The following is a 17478-nucleotide window of genomic DNA, read 5'->3' as shown; positions in this document are numbered from 1 at the left end:
CCATTGGAAATATACTGGTTCTGTATTGTTTAGTCTCTCTCTCTCTCTCTCATATGTTGCCATGCAGTATTATATACTGGTTCCATATTGTTTAATCTTTCTCTCTCTCTCTCTCTCTCTCTCTCTCTCTCTCTCTCTCTCTCTCTCTCTCTCTCTCATATGTTGCCATGCAGTATTATATGCTGGTTCCATATTGTTTAATCTCTCTCTCTCTCTCTCTCATATGTTGCCATGCAATATTATATACTGGCTCCATATTGTTTAATCTCTCTCTCTCTCTCTCAACCGAGTTAATGTCATTCTTCCTGATTTTGAGAGATTATTAGTATAATTTAGCCCTTTAAATAGCTTTACACAGTTTTCTGTATAGTATTTTAGTTCTTACTATGACTGTACAGTAAATAAATTCAATTTTACTATTATATTAAATTCATCTGTGAAAATATGTATCCCAGATGCTATATCTTTAGTAAGCTTGTGAATTCGTAGACTGATACATTTACCTGTATAACCGCAGCTATTTCTATAAGGTATATTAATTTTTCATTGTTCCTATTGATAATAACTAATAGGAAAGTTTAGCCACCAGTATATTCGCAACACCAGAAAATACTTGAAAGGACTAAAACATCAGATCGAAAACTGTCAAAAATCTTTAAGACAACTGATCTCTACTTTCTGTATTTCCCATCACAATCTGTCGATTCCTTCGAATGAACACCGTATGTTTTGGAAGCTCTTGAATTTCAAGTCAGTGGACCCTGTGGTAGGCTTGTTCCATATTAAAAGGGTTCAGTTTTTTTATAATAATAATAATAATAATAATAATAATAATAATAATAATAATAATAATAATAATAATAATGAGAACTTAGAGAGGAGTGACTAAGATTTTTCCAAATTTCATAAGTGTGATGCAATGGATTGTATTTATGTGTTGTTTTTTAGAAGTTATTATTATTATTATTATTATTATTATTATTATTATTATTATTATTATTATTATTATTATTATTTCTATGTTTTGTGGGTTATACATGGTCAGATTCGTTGCTTTCTTAGATTAGGTGTATTACAATAGGAAACGAAGTAAAAATTCACAATAATTTTGCTTAAATTATTTAATAATCAATTACGATAATTTATTAGAAATGGTTATATTTCATGTTACATACCCAATCACAGTATGTTACATGTTGTTATTTCGACATTATAATGTCATTTTACAAAATAACATACGAATGTAATGAGCAGAATGAAAGCACATTTCAAAATCAGGGTCAGTATAATAATAATAATAATAATAATAATAATAATAATAATAATAATAATAATAATAATAATAATAATAATAATGATAATAACAACAGAGGAATGTGATGTGACACTTAGACCATACCCTGAGCTTATTTTCCTTACGTGGCATGACAGTGCGACGATGAGAAAGGATGCACGTTAGGATAAAGGTTTGAAAAGCAGAACCAACGGCTCTGTCAGCCAGTAACAGCCGGTATTGGTGAGCAGCGTGACTCCAGTTTTGCCCAGGTGGCAAAATCGAAGTGTTTCTCGTCAGGTTAATTTCGGTTTCTCGGTACGAAACAGGACCCTTCTTTGGGTCCTGCTAGAAAATGTTGTCGGTAAGATTGTCGAAGGCTCCAGAAAGCCAGAGATGGTATAGGCGCCACATCGACCTATGGAAACGTTCCTGGTAGGCGTAGGCTGCCAACCGATAGATAGCAGTGGTTTTTTTGGGGGGATGGTTCAGTTTAAAACCGAGAAAGGGAACTAATGAATGGAGGGTTTTTAGCAAGGTAAAATTAGTGGTGCTACTTTGGCTTGTTATCTACGCATCAGCTGCTCCGAGGTGCTATATTATAGTAGTACTAAACTCCGTTTGGCAAATGTAAAGTAGACGGCCGGACGGAGATATCGTTTATTGATATAATTTGTCTACCACACAATACAGAAGTGGATGTATATTACTTTGCACAATATAGAAATGGGTATATATGATCATTTGATCCCTGAGGGGCTAGCACTAAACACGGCGTCCCAAGGAGCTTCCGTAATGTTCAGTACTATAATAGCACCTCGGAGTAGGTGACACGTAGATAACAAGCCAAATTAGCGCCAAAATAGTGTTGTAGGTTCAGTTGCTTCTAGCTGCTAGCACTACGAAGTTAAAGCAAAATTTTATTTTTTAATTTTAAAAAGAAATATGCTGGTCTAAGCCATGCAACACCACCTCTGTACAGAGCATCTCTCTCGAACAGAGTGCAGAAGTCCACTTCAGGCTTACTAACTATTCGCCTTGTTTCGCCACAAAGACCATCTCTTAGAAACAGATGAAATTCATTTCCTTAGCCCGTGTCTCGTGGCCCCCGAAAAAGGTGAAATTAATTCCTTTTGCCAAGTCTCTCATTGCCCGTACGAGCTAGAACCATGGTCACACGTGATGAAGCCGGAGTCCCAGACCAGGTCACGTGATGACGCTGGAGTCCGGGGCCTGGTCACGTGTTGCAGCCCCAGTTGGAAGACGAGAGAAACATAGGAAAAGGATTTGTGTATGTTGTTGTTTTGGTGGGGGGGGAAGGTTTTCTTAGGCCCAACCTCAAAGAGAGAGGTGCTTGTTTACGTTGATCCAACTCCTCCTTGCGCCAAATAAGTGAGGTTGTTTGGGTGATTTGTTCTGAGAAGGGATTTCCTGAGATGGGTCCTAGAGTGTCCTGGAGGAGCCCTGTGGGACGTTTGGGCTTTTTTTGTATTTTTAAATCCTCCAGAAGTAGAATGTCGACTTGTGGTGCAGGAGGAAATCGCTACGGCATAGTTATAAATTAGAAATCATTATGCATTGCACTCTGCATGTATTTATATATATATATATATATATATATATATATATATATATATATATATATATATATATATATATACACACACATCACATATACATAAACGAACAGTTCACTGTTTCCTCAATTCCCTTCAGCGCAGACGACTCCAGAAGGAATTAGAACCCCGGCCTTCGAGCTAAATCAACAGTCAAGGTGTTTGGATGGAGTTAAAAGTGTCGTAAAAATTTGAAGTCACGGGGTACATCAGGTCTTCAGGTACATCCTCGTAATGACGACATGCTTCCTGTTTTATTTTTGTGGCACTGACTGTCTCCAGTGACTCTTTGAATTTACTGTGATTTAATATCGCTTGCATCAGATCACTGGAGGTTTCTTATAAGGATAATCACATATACTTGCTTTAGGAAATGATTGATCGGCTATGAATACTCTGGCGTTGTAAAAACTTGAATTGAGTGTAAGTTATCCTAGTGTTCATAAAAAAAACCTGGTATAACGTCTAATGTTTTTGCTCTTTAAATGTAAAATAAGTCGTTTGTTCAACTTATTTACGAAAATAGTTTCAAACTGAAATTTGCTCAAAGAAGATTGTTTGTATTGCAGTGTTGTGCTTTGTTTGTCAACTTCGTAAACATATGGCAACCTTTCTTGCACACACACACACACACACACACACACACACACATATATATATATATATATATATATATATATATATATATATATATAGAGAGAGAGAGAGAGAGAGAGAGAGAGAGAGAGAGAGAGAGAGAGAGAGAGAGTTATAATTTGCTTTAAAGCATAATAAAAGAACGCCATTTATAATATTGTGACCAAGGCTTGCAGACGTATAATCAACTTTTTTCTGTGACCGCCCTTCAGGCACTACCTTTGGATCATAAGAAAACTTGCTTGAAAAATAAGTCTTGGCCATGATAATATACAGTAAACACCGGTCTTGCGTTAAGCTTTAATAAAAAAAAATATGATTATATAAATGCAAATATTTAGAAATATCTACTTCGCAAGCTCTTCATTTGCCAGGTTAGAAAGGTTTCGTGGCTTGCAGTGAATTGTCAAAAATATTGTAGTAATTGTTGTTTACGAGAAAAAGATACAGAGAAGAGAGAGAGAGAGAGAGAGAGAGAGAGAGAGAGAGAGAGAGGATGAATTAAGATGTAACTATTTAAAAAAAAATCAAAATCTATTCAGTAGAAAGTATATAGTTGATTATGTGAATCCAGGTGAAAAAGTCACTGGAGAAAAGTCACAGAGATAAAAAGTCACATGAATCTTTCCTTGATAGTGACCCACAACTCCACAAGGGTTTTAACTCTGTATGTGTCCACCTATGCGGCGTGTTTAGTACAAGCCCGTTTGGGAATTTCCGTATAAATGTAAACAAAAGACTGTAAATATAAAAAAGATAATGACCTCCAAGAAATATTGTGAAATTTTCCCTGTGACTATCACCGGCCGCCATAAATTAATGTGACTTTTCCCTTTGACTTTATTACCGACCGCCGATTATGTATAGCTGCACTATATACCGTAAGGTACTCGGCTAGAACATTACCAGCACCATACATAAACATCGTACAGTCTATACACTTCCACGTAACCTGGAATTAAACAAATTTGCGAGGGACAACTACACCAATTTAATCAACATTTTTTGAGAACGAAAATGCCTTCGTTCATTTCGGCTCTACTTTCTTGCGATCTTTTAAATTACAGCATCGGTAACACTTGACATTTCCCACACTGCACCCTTGAGGCCCCAGACACGCAGGCGCCGTTCGGGCCCCCCGCCAGGGCCAAGGGACGCCCGAGAGAGAGATTCGGGCGGGGAACGTGTGCTGTTGTCAAGCGCTTGGAGCAAGCTATTGTTTAGACTCGACTTCTGCCCTAACCAGGCATCCGCACTTTCATCTATACTTAGTCGCCAGGAGATGTTAAGCGAAGGAGAACTCTCTTTGTTCAGAGACTCCTGATGTCGTCCACGGGTCTTCTTATACCGTGACTGTGACAAATAGTAGTAAAGGTTTTCGTTTGCTTCCACGAGTGGATTAGAGAGTTGGTGGTTCTTTGAGATCTAGTTTCAGCTAGATAACAGCCAAAGACGCACTTATTAGTTTCCGATAACAGTTTTTGAGTGGTATTGTTTTGTAGAGATAATGGAATTCTCATAACGGTTATCTCTGCAATGGCCTCGTGTCATGTTTTTTTTTTTTATCAAGTTTGAGTAGATTTTCAAAAGACTGATGTATTATTTGCTTATAATCTGAACATTTTTAGTATAGCGCAATGTATCAGCACCCTTGATGCACACAATTGTATGTATACTTAGAGATATGTATGCAAAGATAATATTTCGTGATCAGTGGCGATATTCTGTTTAAAATTGCTAGACTGCAGTATGCGCGTTTTACAGTACAGTGTGGTGGCGATGTCATAGCTTCAGTTATCAAAGCATATGTTAGTTCTGTAAGACTTTCCTGAACTCACAGACCTCACAGTTTGACCAGTAATATCCATCCCTGGCTGGTTCTGATGCCTGCTGCTTTTCTGTAATGAGGAAATCTGCTACCCTGATAGTCGCTTCCCTCTCCCGCAAGAGAGAGAGAGAGAGAGAGAGAGGTGGTCCAATTCCTACAAAATTTAAGACCGTTTGTAAATCTGACCTCCTTCTTTCTAACGTACTAATGAATCTACAACTTGATTCCCTGGTGTAATGTCCACATTCTTTGCCATTCCTTTCTCTCAGTGATTTCAATGTCCCCGTTCTTCCTGCTCTTTACCCCCTATCCCCCCCTCTTGCCCTTTGTTTGTAGTGTGTTTGTAGATTTTACATTGTTGAATAGTTGCAAGCATCCTGCTTGATTTCTCAGCGAATTTACAGTTAAAGTTTACAGTGAGACCCCATCTTGAATACCAAACTTTTGCTCTCTCACGCTACTGGGCTCCGACGTGAGTCTTCTGTACCGATCACTTGTACAGCTCTCACAAGACGATTGTCACTGTGGGCCTCACCTGATTTTGGCGATTCATTTGTCAGTGCTCATGGTATGCATAAACTATTTTGAGAGAGTTTGGCGCAAAGCATTGTTTGCCAACCCCGTTGACAACGCGGCATCTGCTCTTGTCCCAAGTTATATTGCCATTACTGAGAACTCTCTTCTGTGACCCACGTTCGTCCTCCCATTGTCAGTGACCTGCTCCAGTCTACAGCTAATTCGTGTTTTTGCTAGTGACCCACCACTCTTTGTTTCTCCTTGCCTGTTGTTCACATTATTCTCGAATTCCTCATCCTTGTGTCTCTCTTTCTGTACTTACCTTTACCTTCTCTTACTTCCCAATGAGCACCATATTCTTTGGAAGCTTAAATCTCAAATCAGCGGCCCCTTTGGTAGGCTGTTCTATATGAATATGGTTCATCTTCTGTATAATAATAATAATAATAATAATAATAATAATAATAATAATAATAATAACAACAGTGATCATTAGCGCATATCTGGACTGAGATTCTAGGAGTAACTGTTGAAGGCCAGTGAATCTAAGACTAACCACTTGTGTGATTTAATTTGATGGAAATGCAGGTTAAACTGACACTTCTATGCATCATGTAAGGGGTTCGGTCTATTTCAGGATTGCCTTGAAGAGATGATAGAATTTAAAGAACTAAATGTACTCTCAGAATATATCAGGTGTTTTATTTAGGTGGTATAATGTCTAGTCTTCCTTTTAAAGTTTTACTCTAGCTTTAAACCATACAATTGCTGTATATGGCTTCCTGAGTATACACACACACACATATATATCATATATATATATATATATATATATATATATATATATATATATATATATATATATATATATATATATACACACACACACACAGAGAAACTACGTAAAAAATTTATTACGTTTCGACTTTGTAAAAATAGGCGGAAGTATTATTGTTTTACTCAATAAGTTTTAACATACGTTTTTCGTTTTTTTTTTTTATTATGGTCTTACCTGATACATTTCGGATATAGAGAAAGGCACTAGTTAAAGATTAAACAGTGGGTCTAAAGCTACCTCCTGTCTCTTGGGCAAAGCGCTGGTTCTAATTCTGCTCTGTTGCCAAAGTAGGTATGGACAAGTAAATTAAAAGAGGAACAAAGAGGTTGTTTCCCATAAAGAGAGAGAGAGAGAGAGAGAGAGAGAGAGAGAGAGAGAGAGAGAGAGAACGGGATACGTGCAGCTCCGCTAGAGCCAGGGCCAAAGTATGGGGGGGGAAAAGGGTACTGCAGTCCTGGGGCCCGGCAGTTTGTGGGGCCCGTGAAAGCAGCTTATATATATATATATATATATATATATATATATATATATATATATATATATATATATATATATATATATATACATACATATATATATATATATATATATATATATATATATATATATATATATATATAAGGAAGCAGATAATATTTTCATTTTCTAATATATATTTATATATATTTTTTGTTTATTGATTTGTTTATATACTTGATAATTAATATATCTATTTGTTTATTTATTCATTTATTTATCTATTTATTTATTCATTTAGGCCCCTACCTATAAATTTATGTATTTATTTATTTATTTGATATTAGTTAACCAGATCACTGAGTTAAATTAATAGTTAAAAAATAAAAAGTTTATGTCACTGTTTGTCATGGGCCCCCAGACTTTTATAAACAAAATCATGGGAGCAAAGATGCTCAAGGGGCCCATAAATCCCTTTAACAAATACATTAATTTATTGAACCGCTTAGGCCGGGAGCTAACTACAGTTTATAGCTTAGGAAGCCCTTTATTCTTATCTCACCTAATTCGTATTGTAATTTGCAAATGCTCATTTCTGTTAGATGAGAAATTTTCATAGAGCGTCTGAGTTTATAAAAATATTTGGGAATCTTTCGCATACAATCATTGTAAACAAATTTAGCTCTTGGCCAACCTTTGGTGACTTGGTATAAAACATCTGTGGTAACGGAATCCGAATAGCAACAAACTGCGCTGTAGCCTGCCTACATGTTTTGAACCTGCTGTCAACTTTGGTTCCCTGCTCCATACGTTGGGTTAGAAGATAAGTGTTGTTCACAGTGATATGTCTACCTGAGATCACTCGATTTACTATAACTTAGTGGTAACGGAATCCGAAAGCAACAAACTACGCTTTAGCCTATATGCTTAGAAGGCTGTTGTGCATGACTTCCTGTTGCATCCATTAGCAAGGACAGTTCAGGTCAGAAGACAATTGTGTTATTCATTGTGAATTAGTGATAAGTCGACGTGAGATCACGGGATTTACTCTAACCACGTCTAAGCCTACTCATCTTGTAAGGTAACTTATAATGTTATGATTTATGTCATTATCCGGTATCGTCCTATTGTTTCCACTATAGCCTATGTTTGATGAATCTGAAGTTGTGAAAAATTTATAACTGAAATTCCTGATTAACGTTAAATAGGCTTCAGCTTCTATTGAAACTAGCCCAGTGATTTGGCATGTATGCCTATAGTTTATGTAATGAAATAATGATATTCCTCATGTACATATGCAAGCATACACAAACACACACACATACAGATACATACATACGTACGTACGTACATACATAGCCTACATAGGCTACAAACATAGCCTACGTACAAACATATTACCAAAAAATAAGAAATATGTAAAAATATAAGAAAATATATATTATAAAACAACATACTTTGATTTTAAAGACAATTATTTTGAAGAAACGATAAAATGCATACTAGTGGAAGGTGCCAAATGTATTTTAAATGGCAAGAATATTAGGCTTACAGGGCGAGGGCCTAAAGTAATAGCCTAATTAATTAAGCTCTCTATTCTTTGGCAAGTAGTCAACGAAAACGATCATTTTGGCACACAAAATATTGAAGGTTGTGGCACTATATAACTAGCCCATTGGCAAGTTTTATAATACATTAAAAACTTGATTACTTCACAGTTCACATAGGTTAACTTTAAGTACATAACAAGTTTTTTTTTTTTTTTTTTTTATAGTAACCAACCCCTCATGCTACTACAATATTTTGCATAGCCTACGGTACAGCCAGACGCAGACCAAGAAAAAATGCAGTCTCTTAAAGTTTAAATCTCTCTCTCTCTCTCTCTCTCTCTCAGACTTGCACACGCACACCCACCCAGACACTATTGACTCACACATACGCACACGGCACACCCTCCCAGACACTCACACACACACACACACACACACAATGGGACATGATTAGAGAAACTAAACAATATAATACTTTTTGATAGTGTTGGAAATGAGATCACCTGGGTAGAGGCGATTTTATTGGTATCTCATCTGCTAATATTTGCCAGATATCACAATGTATTTTTTTTAATAACTTTACTGTGCCTGAACTAAATATTCAGCCATACATACATATGTCTGTGCGTATAACAATAGTGCGCATGTATATATATATATTATATATATATATATATATATATATATATATATATATATGTTATATGTTTATATTTATTATGTTTACAATAAATCATCAAGAAAACAGTTCAGAGATAAAATTTCTCCAAATCCTGTATAATAATGGTAGCCTGGCCCTAGAGCAGTTGTAGTGTGACATTCTTCATTACTAAGCTATAATAGGCAATGTCATCATGTTGCAGGTGTGCAGAGTCGCAGACGTGTTCATCTTGTGCATAGTCAGCATGTGTGCCTACGTGCATAAGTCAGGCTTTCAGAAACGTAAGGAGCGAAAGGAGAGAAAAGAAAGGGAAGCTAAAGGGCTCCAACCAATAATTCAGTTCTTAAAAAGTGCTGAATCGGATGAATGCCCCAAAGCTAAAGAGGGCGATGAGTTAGCCATAGCGTCTACAAACAAGTCAGACACAACAGCTGACCTTCAATCTGATAAACATGACCCAGGTTCTAGCTCAGTTGTCACAGTTGATTTAGATATTGATTCAGTCTTTCAGTTACAATCATCTGAAGAGGCTGCAGTTGATATTGTTAGTGAAAGTATTCAAGATCAAGCTCAAACTCAGCAAGTAGATTTAGCAGATGTTGGATTATGGCCAGACCATATCACAGACAATTTGCGACAAAATATAGTATCATTAGGTGTACCAAAGGCCGAAGTAATGTTACAGATTATTAAAATGATTCCTAAAGACATGAAAGGTAATTCTTTCTCCGATATGTTTCTTTACTCTAGCTCAGCAAACAACAGAGAGAAACATTACCGTGACTGGCTTGTTTGGAGTAAGGAAAAGAAAGCTATGTTCTGTTTTCCATGCTTACTATTTTCTACAGAAAAAAATCTAAGTCATCGTAGTTTATTGGCCAGGAAAGAAGGCTTTTCGCCATATGTACAGGAGTGGAAAAAACTTTACGTTAGGCTTCCTGAGCATGAAAATAGTGTGGTTCATAAAATAAGTTATTGCAAATGGAAAGAGTTAGACCTATCACTGGTGGACATGGGGTAGACCATGAACTTCAAAAACAGATAATGAATGAAACAGAGGAGTGGAGAGCAATTTTAATGAGACTATTGGATGTTACCTTGCACTGTGCCTCAAGAGGCCTGCCATTTCAGGGAGACAACAATGTAATAGGGGATCCACGAAATGGCAATTTTCTGGGAATTCTAGAGCTTTTAGGTAAATATGACAGAATCACTCACGAACATTTAGCAAAGGTAAAAAGGCTCAAACTGAGGGCAAGACTATGCAAGGTCAAGCTCATTACTTATCATGGCAGAGTCAGAATGAATTTATTGAACTATGTGCTAAGAAAGTTCTAAGCTCAATACTTGATGAAAGACAGCAAGCCATCTACTACTCAATAATCGTAGATTCAACTCCAGATGTGGCACACCTTGAGCAAAATGTTTTAATTCTGAGGTTTTTAACTAAAGATGATCACTCAGATATGTTTGAGATTCATGAAAGATTCATAGAGTTCATAATGTTTCATAAGAAAACTGGAGAAGATATAGGAGATATGGTGCTTTCCAGGTTAGATCATTATAAGATACCTTTCAGTGATTGTCGAGGGCAGGGGTATGATAATGGGTCAAACATGTCAGGAAAAGTGAAAGGTGTTCAAGCACGTCTGCATAAGAAAAATAATCTAGCAGAGTTTTCCCCTTGTGGTGCTCATACACTTAATTTAACAGGAGTTCATGCAGCTGCACTATGTCCAGAGACTGTCACATTCTTTGGTTGTGTTCAGCGCCTTTATGTGTTCTTTAGTGGTAGTCCAGCAAGATGGAAAATTTTAAAAGAGGAAATTCCTTCTTCACTTCACTCACAGTCTGACACCCGTTGGAGTGCACGTGTGGATGCTGTTCGTCCAGTTTCAACTCACTTGCCAGGTATTCTTACTGCCTTAGACAAATCACTTGATAATTCTTGTATGACTCATGAAATGCGGGCAGAAGTTAGGTCTTTGAAATTGTATTTCACATCATATTCTGCTATTGTTTTAGCTGCATTTTGGTTTAAAGTTCTTTCAAGCATTGATTTACGAAATAAGATCATCCAGTCTCGTGGAATATCACTTGAATCAGAAATGTCTCTCATCTCTGACCTATGTGCAGAACTCAGGCAGCTACGAGACAAGTGGGCTGACATATTATCAGAGGCACATCATGTTGCTACTTCCATGGGCATTATGCCAAGATTTCCAGGGAAGAGAGGAAAAACGTAAAAGATTTCATGATGAGGCACTGGATGAAGGTGTAGAGATGACTAAAGAATCAGATGAGGAATCAGATTTCAGAATTAATGTTTTCTATTGTACTTTAGATTATATTGTCACTGACATGGATCAGAGATTCCAAGCAGTAAAGGGCATATGTGACACTTTCAAGGCAATCCTTAAGTATGTTTCTTTGAGTGAAGCTGAGCTAGAAGATGCTTCAAAATGCCTGGTTCAAAAATATTCTTTAGATCTGTCATGTAATTTTGTTAGTGAAATGCTGCATCTAAAGAAAATATTTAGATCTACTTTCCATTCAGAACAAGAACTAACTCCCCTTAACTTACTGAATGAAATATACTGCAAAAAGCTTCAACCAGTTTTTAGTGAAATATGCATAGCCTTACGTATATTCTGTACATTGCCTGTCACAGTTGCCGAAGCTGAACGCAGCTTCAGTAAACTGTCTAATATAAAAACATTTAAAAGAGCAACCATGGGCCAGGAACGCTTGTCACATTTGGCACTCTTGTCCATTGAGAATAAATTGGCTAGATCTGTTGATTATACCTCAGTCATCAGTGATTTTGCCAGAAAGAAGGCAAGAAAAGCAAAACTGATCTAATTAGTTATGAAGTTTTACTGTTTCTGCACAATTGCATGATTACTTAATAAAAATAGTTTAAAAAGTCTTCATGCCTAGTCTTTCAGTATTCCTGAATTATCCTTTCAATAAAAAAAAATATGGTACTTATTTAGTTACTAGCCTTGTGTTCAGACATCAGTTGAGATAATTTGATATATTCTATTCATCTTGTAAGCTATATTATTATGATTATTATTATTATTAATTTTATTTATATTTTTCATTGAAATCGGAGTTCAGCAGTCTCCCGATAACTCCCAGTTTGTATTTTAATATTTTTGATAGATTACTTTTTACATTTTTTATTTTCCATTATTATTATTATTATTATTATTATTATTATTATTATTATTATTATTATTATTATTAACATCATTATTATTGTTCATTTATTTATTGTTTTTTTTAATGTGGGAAGGGCCCAGAATTTATGCCAGTACCGGGGCCTGAAAGGGTGATGCTTGGGCCCTGGCTAGAGCCCCTGACAGTTGAAAAAGTTGGCTTAGTCCCAACTATATTTTTTCTTGACTCGGGTGATTATTGTAACAATCTCTCTCTTAAAACACTGTCGAGCTATATTTTGGCAGGTTTAGTTTTCTCATTAAGAGATGCTTGTTATTTCGATCTTTCCTACATATTTTCATCTTTCAATCCCTTAAAATTTATTAGGCCTAAACCAGTGAAAAACAAAACGCTTTTTATATAAAAAAGAAATAACAGTTGCTGTAGAACTTTTAAATATTGCAATATTATCCTCAATCCAATAACTATAGACAGCTCGTAATTAATCACTTCATAAATTGTCCGTTCAGTTTATTTGAGGTGGGAGGGGGTGAGGGTTGTGGAATCGGGTGGTGGAGGGCGGGGGAGGTGGTCGATAATAGGCCTCGTGCTTTAGTAAACTTCGTTTTTTTTTAAATTCTCATTTGCTATTCTTGTCGCAGTTCTCTTGGCCTTCTTGCTTGACGCGTAGGAACTAATTCGAGGAAAAAGCAGTAGGCGCTTCTATTCTTAGTTCGTATGATGCAACACGTGAGATACTGATGAAGGTCACCAGTTGAAAAAAAGGTAAACTTTATACAGTTGCCGAGGGTAAGCGAGTATTGCGTCAGGTGTGTATGTTAAATCAGGTTTAAAACCGAATAAATTTTCAATATCTCTCGTTTGTTTTCATTTATTCTTATGTTTCTATTCATGTATCTTGATTGTTGCCTTTTTAATACCAGTTCAAAAAGAGTGTATTACAAATTCCTTTTTTTTTACAGGTGGGCTGATTAACCGGAAGTTGGGAACACCGAATTTTCAGTTTTAGGACTCTGGTGGTAATGGGTAACAGACTTCGTTTTCCAATGTTTTTACTGACTTTCTGTGTAATAGTAATGTCTCGTTTCCATATATATAACAGTCACAGCAGCCTCTGGTGAACCTTAGGTAATGCGATCTGTTATTCATAACAGTATTAATAGATTCAGCCCGCATTGTGCCAGCACGGGCTCTTGTTCTTACAAACAACTTTGTCAGTGATGGGGAGGGGGAGGTGCTATTTAAAATTAGCGCCTTTTAATTAGTTCCAACTTAAATTTATTTTTGTGTAAAAATCAAACTTATTATTATTATTATTATTATTATTATATTTTAATGCATATTCTGAGAGGAAATTTATATATTTTATTTTTTTCCCAATTACCTACCGTATTTCCCTGTCCGGTGGTCGCTGGCAAATGTCATCCGGGGACCCATGAAGGAAGCCGTGACGTCATCAAGATGTCTTCATGCCTGTGCTTGTTTTTACACCCAGAACGACGGACGTTATATTTCTTATATTTTATCAGGCACATCCACTGAGTTATGTAAGTTCCGTTATCATTACATTATTACTAAGGCGTGAAGTTAATTATATAAGAGTGTTTTAGCATAAGGAAAGGATTAATTAGCCTACTATATGGATGCAGGATGTCAGGTTATAACATCCGTCTCACAGTGGGCCTAGACCTCTACTTAATCTATGCTGCCCAAGGTCTGAAAATGACCACTAGGAAGGAGGTTGGTACTTTCCCTCGTATATTCAGTAAAATGTGAATGAAGTAGGAATTTGATTTTAGGTGGAGGAGGAATTAAAGTGTGTTGGGACTGAAGTTATTTTATTTTATATTGATAACCTCAGTAGGCTAACAATTTCCTTGCAAATTTCTGGTAGGTCTCCCCTAAAGAGTCGTAAGTGTGTATAATTTGTGATGGCCAATTACATTCAATTGTTATCCTGCGTGTGAAGCATTTGTTTAGGCCCATATTTAGTTGGCCCAAATAATTTTTACATTTTCTTGCCAGCCCCCATGGACTGTTAACCTATGGGGGTACCTTAGTGAGGAGCATGGGATTCAGAATGGGAGACATAAAAATTAATGGGTAGAGCTATATAGCAGCTCCACGGAGGCGACTGCCTTCTAACTTAACTTTTTCTACAGTTTTTTTGGTTGCTAATTATGAATTTACCTTTAATTTTTGGTGCTCAAGTGTAATTAACCTGTAATTAACCCCAGAAGTCCATCCAACAAGGGGTTTCCATGCGCGATCTTCACAAAACAGAGCACGGTTATGTCTGTTTTGAACGGTTCATGTCCCGTCCGGCAAGTGCAATAACTTGTTAACGTATGGGTACCCAACCCCTCCCCGGGCCAGTACTAAACACGGCGAAGGGACATTCCGTTTGGCCGACAACAGACAGTTGCACCACCAGTATCAGAACTCCAGAAACTGTAGAAAAAAACCAGTTGAAAAGGTAAAAACAGTTGTGGAGCTAATATATAGAATTACCATTTACAGGAATACAGCTAGCCTAAACCTTACTTTTGACGCAGCCTATCCAGGGCCACTGAGTTTTACCTGTCGCGTTATACTTCAACTTGTAGAATTCAAATACTGAAATTCAACTGTGCCTATCCTTGCACACAGCATAGACTGTTCCCAGCCATGAGGTTGGGAGTTACGGTGTGTCCTGATCCTGATAGGATAATTCATTTCAGTTAGGAGAGTTATATAAATAAATGGAGGGGAGCCATTTATAGATGGAAGGGATTATTGAACTTTCATGTGGATAGTTTGTTACAGAGTTAGTCTCACATAAAAGTTGTGTTGTCACCATCAGCAATTCTTATGCACAAAGGAGCCATGGTAAACAGAACATACCAGGGAAGAAAGGGAGAGGTCACCAGGTTTGGTAATTCCTCTGCCGGTGAGCTGACTATGCATTGACTTTTTCTATGTTATTTTACTTGCTTTACAAGAATTTAAAGTAATATTTTGTCGGCCGGCTGTAACTGCTGTCATTGACCTTTGAAGTCATTGTTACAGGGTAGGTCTAAGCCAGCATTCGCGGCAAGACCCCCACCCCTCCATCGCTAATGCGGCAAAATTGTAATCAGTAAACACCCTAAAAATACCAACATAACGTACCCTAGAGGTGGGTTTAAGGTGGCGGGTGGGCTTGCCGGCGGAATGCTTTTCTGCGTTAGGTAATTCAAGTCCTAGTCTTGTCTATGTTACAACTGGCCGACAGAATATTAAAGGTAAAATAACATAGAAAACGGAGGTTGGACAGGCCGTTCCTTTGATTCCCCTCATCCTGTTGCAGCTTAAGCTGCTTGTTGCACCATTGGTCAGTGTTACTAGAAATGGTCCGTGATGGCTCTCTGGGGTTTAACGGTTGTTTTCTCCTTGTGGAAAAGGTGATGGGAGGTTTGAGGTCTGAAGGATTCTTATTTTATGATTGCCTTGCATCAAGACTCAGAAGTTCTTCTGTTTTGCCATTAACAGAACAATCTACCAACACAAGGTACCTTGCTTTAGCCTTACAACTACCCCTTAGGAATTCATGAAGGCTCTTCTGGTGTCAGATTTAGGTGCTCTTGTTGGGGATTTTTCTGTTATGGTACTTTGTACATTGGTTGATCTTAGAAAGCTCCAAGGCAGATTTGCTGCAGGATTGAGATGGACTTTTAGGGATTGTGACAATTGGGGAAAGTCAGAATTCATCCATAAAAACAGACAACGTATTGGGGTATGGTGAACAACACAGTAGTGGCTAAAGGGGCTGTCTGCAAATGCTTGTCTCCTCAGATTGGGGTCCTATTGCAATTTCTGTCACTGTTTAGATCAACCAACACAGTTTTGACAGGCCATCCTTGGTCACATTTCATCTCTGGAGAACCTATAGCACATGGGTTACTCCACATGGCATTCACATCAGTGATGCCAAAAGCATCAGTGGTTGTACACCATTGATCCTCTGACACTGTGTGCCATGGACCTTGGAAATGAAGGACCTCATGTTGTGGACATACGACAGGAAACTTAAGCTTGTATTGGTAGTTACTGACAATATTGTACGAGCCCTGTAGGGAGATAGTGCATGAACTGCACGGTAGGCATTACCTGAAGGGTCTTTGCAGTGTCCCTTCGGCCCCTAGCTGCAACTCTTTTCATTCCTTTTACTGTACCTCCATTCATATTCTCTTTCTTCCATCATACTTTTTAACTTCTCTTAACAATTGATTCATGGTGCAACTGTGAGGTTTTTTCCTGTTAGACCTTTCAAACCTTTTCACTGTCAATTTCCATTTCACCATTGAATGATGACCTCTTGAGTCCCAGTGCTTGGCCTTTGGCCTGAATTCAATATTCTGTAATAGTGTACAAGAAACCACAAAATTTTAAAATCTTGGTTTCAAGCTTCAACAACTGATCCATCTTCATGCAAAGGATATCCATTGAAAGGCTTGGTTTGTATATCTTGGGTAAATGCCAATTATCTTAAAAATATTCTCTCATCTTGATTCTTAAAGTGCACAGGACAGTTATGTTCTAAGAAAAATGAGTTCAATTGCATCTTGAAAGTCATATCATTGGTCTTCATAGTACCAAATTAGAGTGTAGGCAGTATATATTTTTGATAGCAAATTGAAGACTTTAAAGCCAACATTCAGTTGCTGTTTCTCAAAAATTCAACCAAATTTCAATGCCCTAACTGAACTTGTCCCTGTGGTGCAGTTCTTTATGTGAATGTGGACTTTGCAGTCTCAGCTTTATCATCAGGGTTTTTACTTCCATGGTAATTTCCAACTAGTTTGTATCTAGACTCTTGAAAATTAGCTGCCACATGAAATTTTGTAAGTGGCTATTTCAATGCCAGTTTGTAACAATGCATTCGTCATTTTATGCCTGC

General features: G+C 37.1%; 1 protein-coding gene and 1 long non-coding RNA gene across 21 annotated transcripts in view; one reads left to right on the top strand and one right to left on the bottom strand.

Moving 5' to 3' along the window:
• Nucleotides 1-5874, bottom strand: part of LOC136830166 (phosphoenolpyruvate carboxykinase, cytosolic [GTP]-like) — a 16523-nt gene extending 10649 nt beyond the window's left edge. The window contains exon 1 of one of the 2 annotated variants that reach the window (XM_067089421.1): nucleotides 5848-5874. The gene's annotated coding sequence lies outside the window, so the exon portion shown is untranslated. Of the gene's footprint in view, nucleotides 1-5790 lie in introns of both variants that reach the window. The other variant, XM_067089420.1, reaches the window with a different exon arrangement.
• The window catches only part of LOC136830167 (uncharacterized), a 51242-nt gene that overhangs the window by 26814 nt on the left and 6950 nt on the right, over nucleotides 1-17478 (top strand). For 2 of the 19 annotated variants that reach the window (XR_010850577.1, XR_010850579.1), the window contains exons 2-3: nucleotides 13523-13586; nucleotides 14002-14107. This is a non-coding gene — a long non-coding RNA (uncharacterized lncRNA). Of the gene's footprint in view, nucleotides 1-3995; nucleotides 4900-13111; nucleotides 14108-17478 lie in introns of those variants that run through there. The other 17 variants (XR_010850583.1, XR_010850584.1, XR_010850573.1 and 14 more) reach the window with 15 other exon arrangements.

Source organism: Macrobrachium rosenbergii, chromosome 46, assembly GCF_040412425.1.
Source record: "Macrobrachium rosenbergii isolate ZJJX-2024 chromosome 46, ASM4041242v1, whole genome shotgun sequence".
NCBI lineage: Eukaryota > Metazoa > Arthropoda > Malacostraca > Decapoda > Palaemonidae > Macrobrachium > Macrobrachium rosenbergii.
This window is presented reverse-complemented; position numbering and strand designations above follow the sequence as displayed.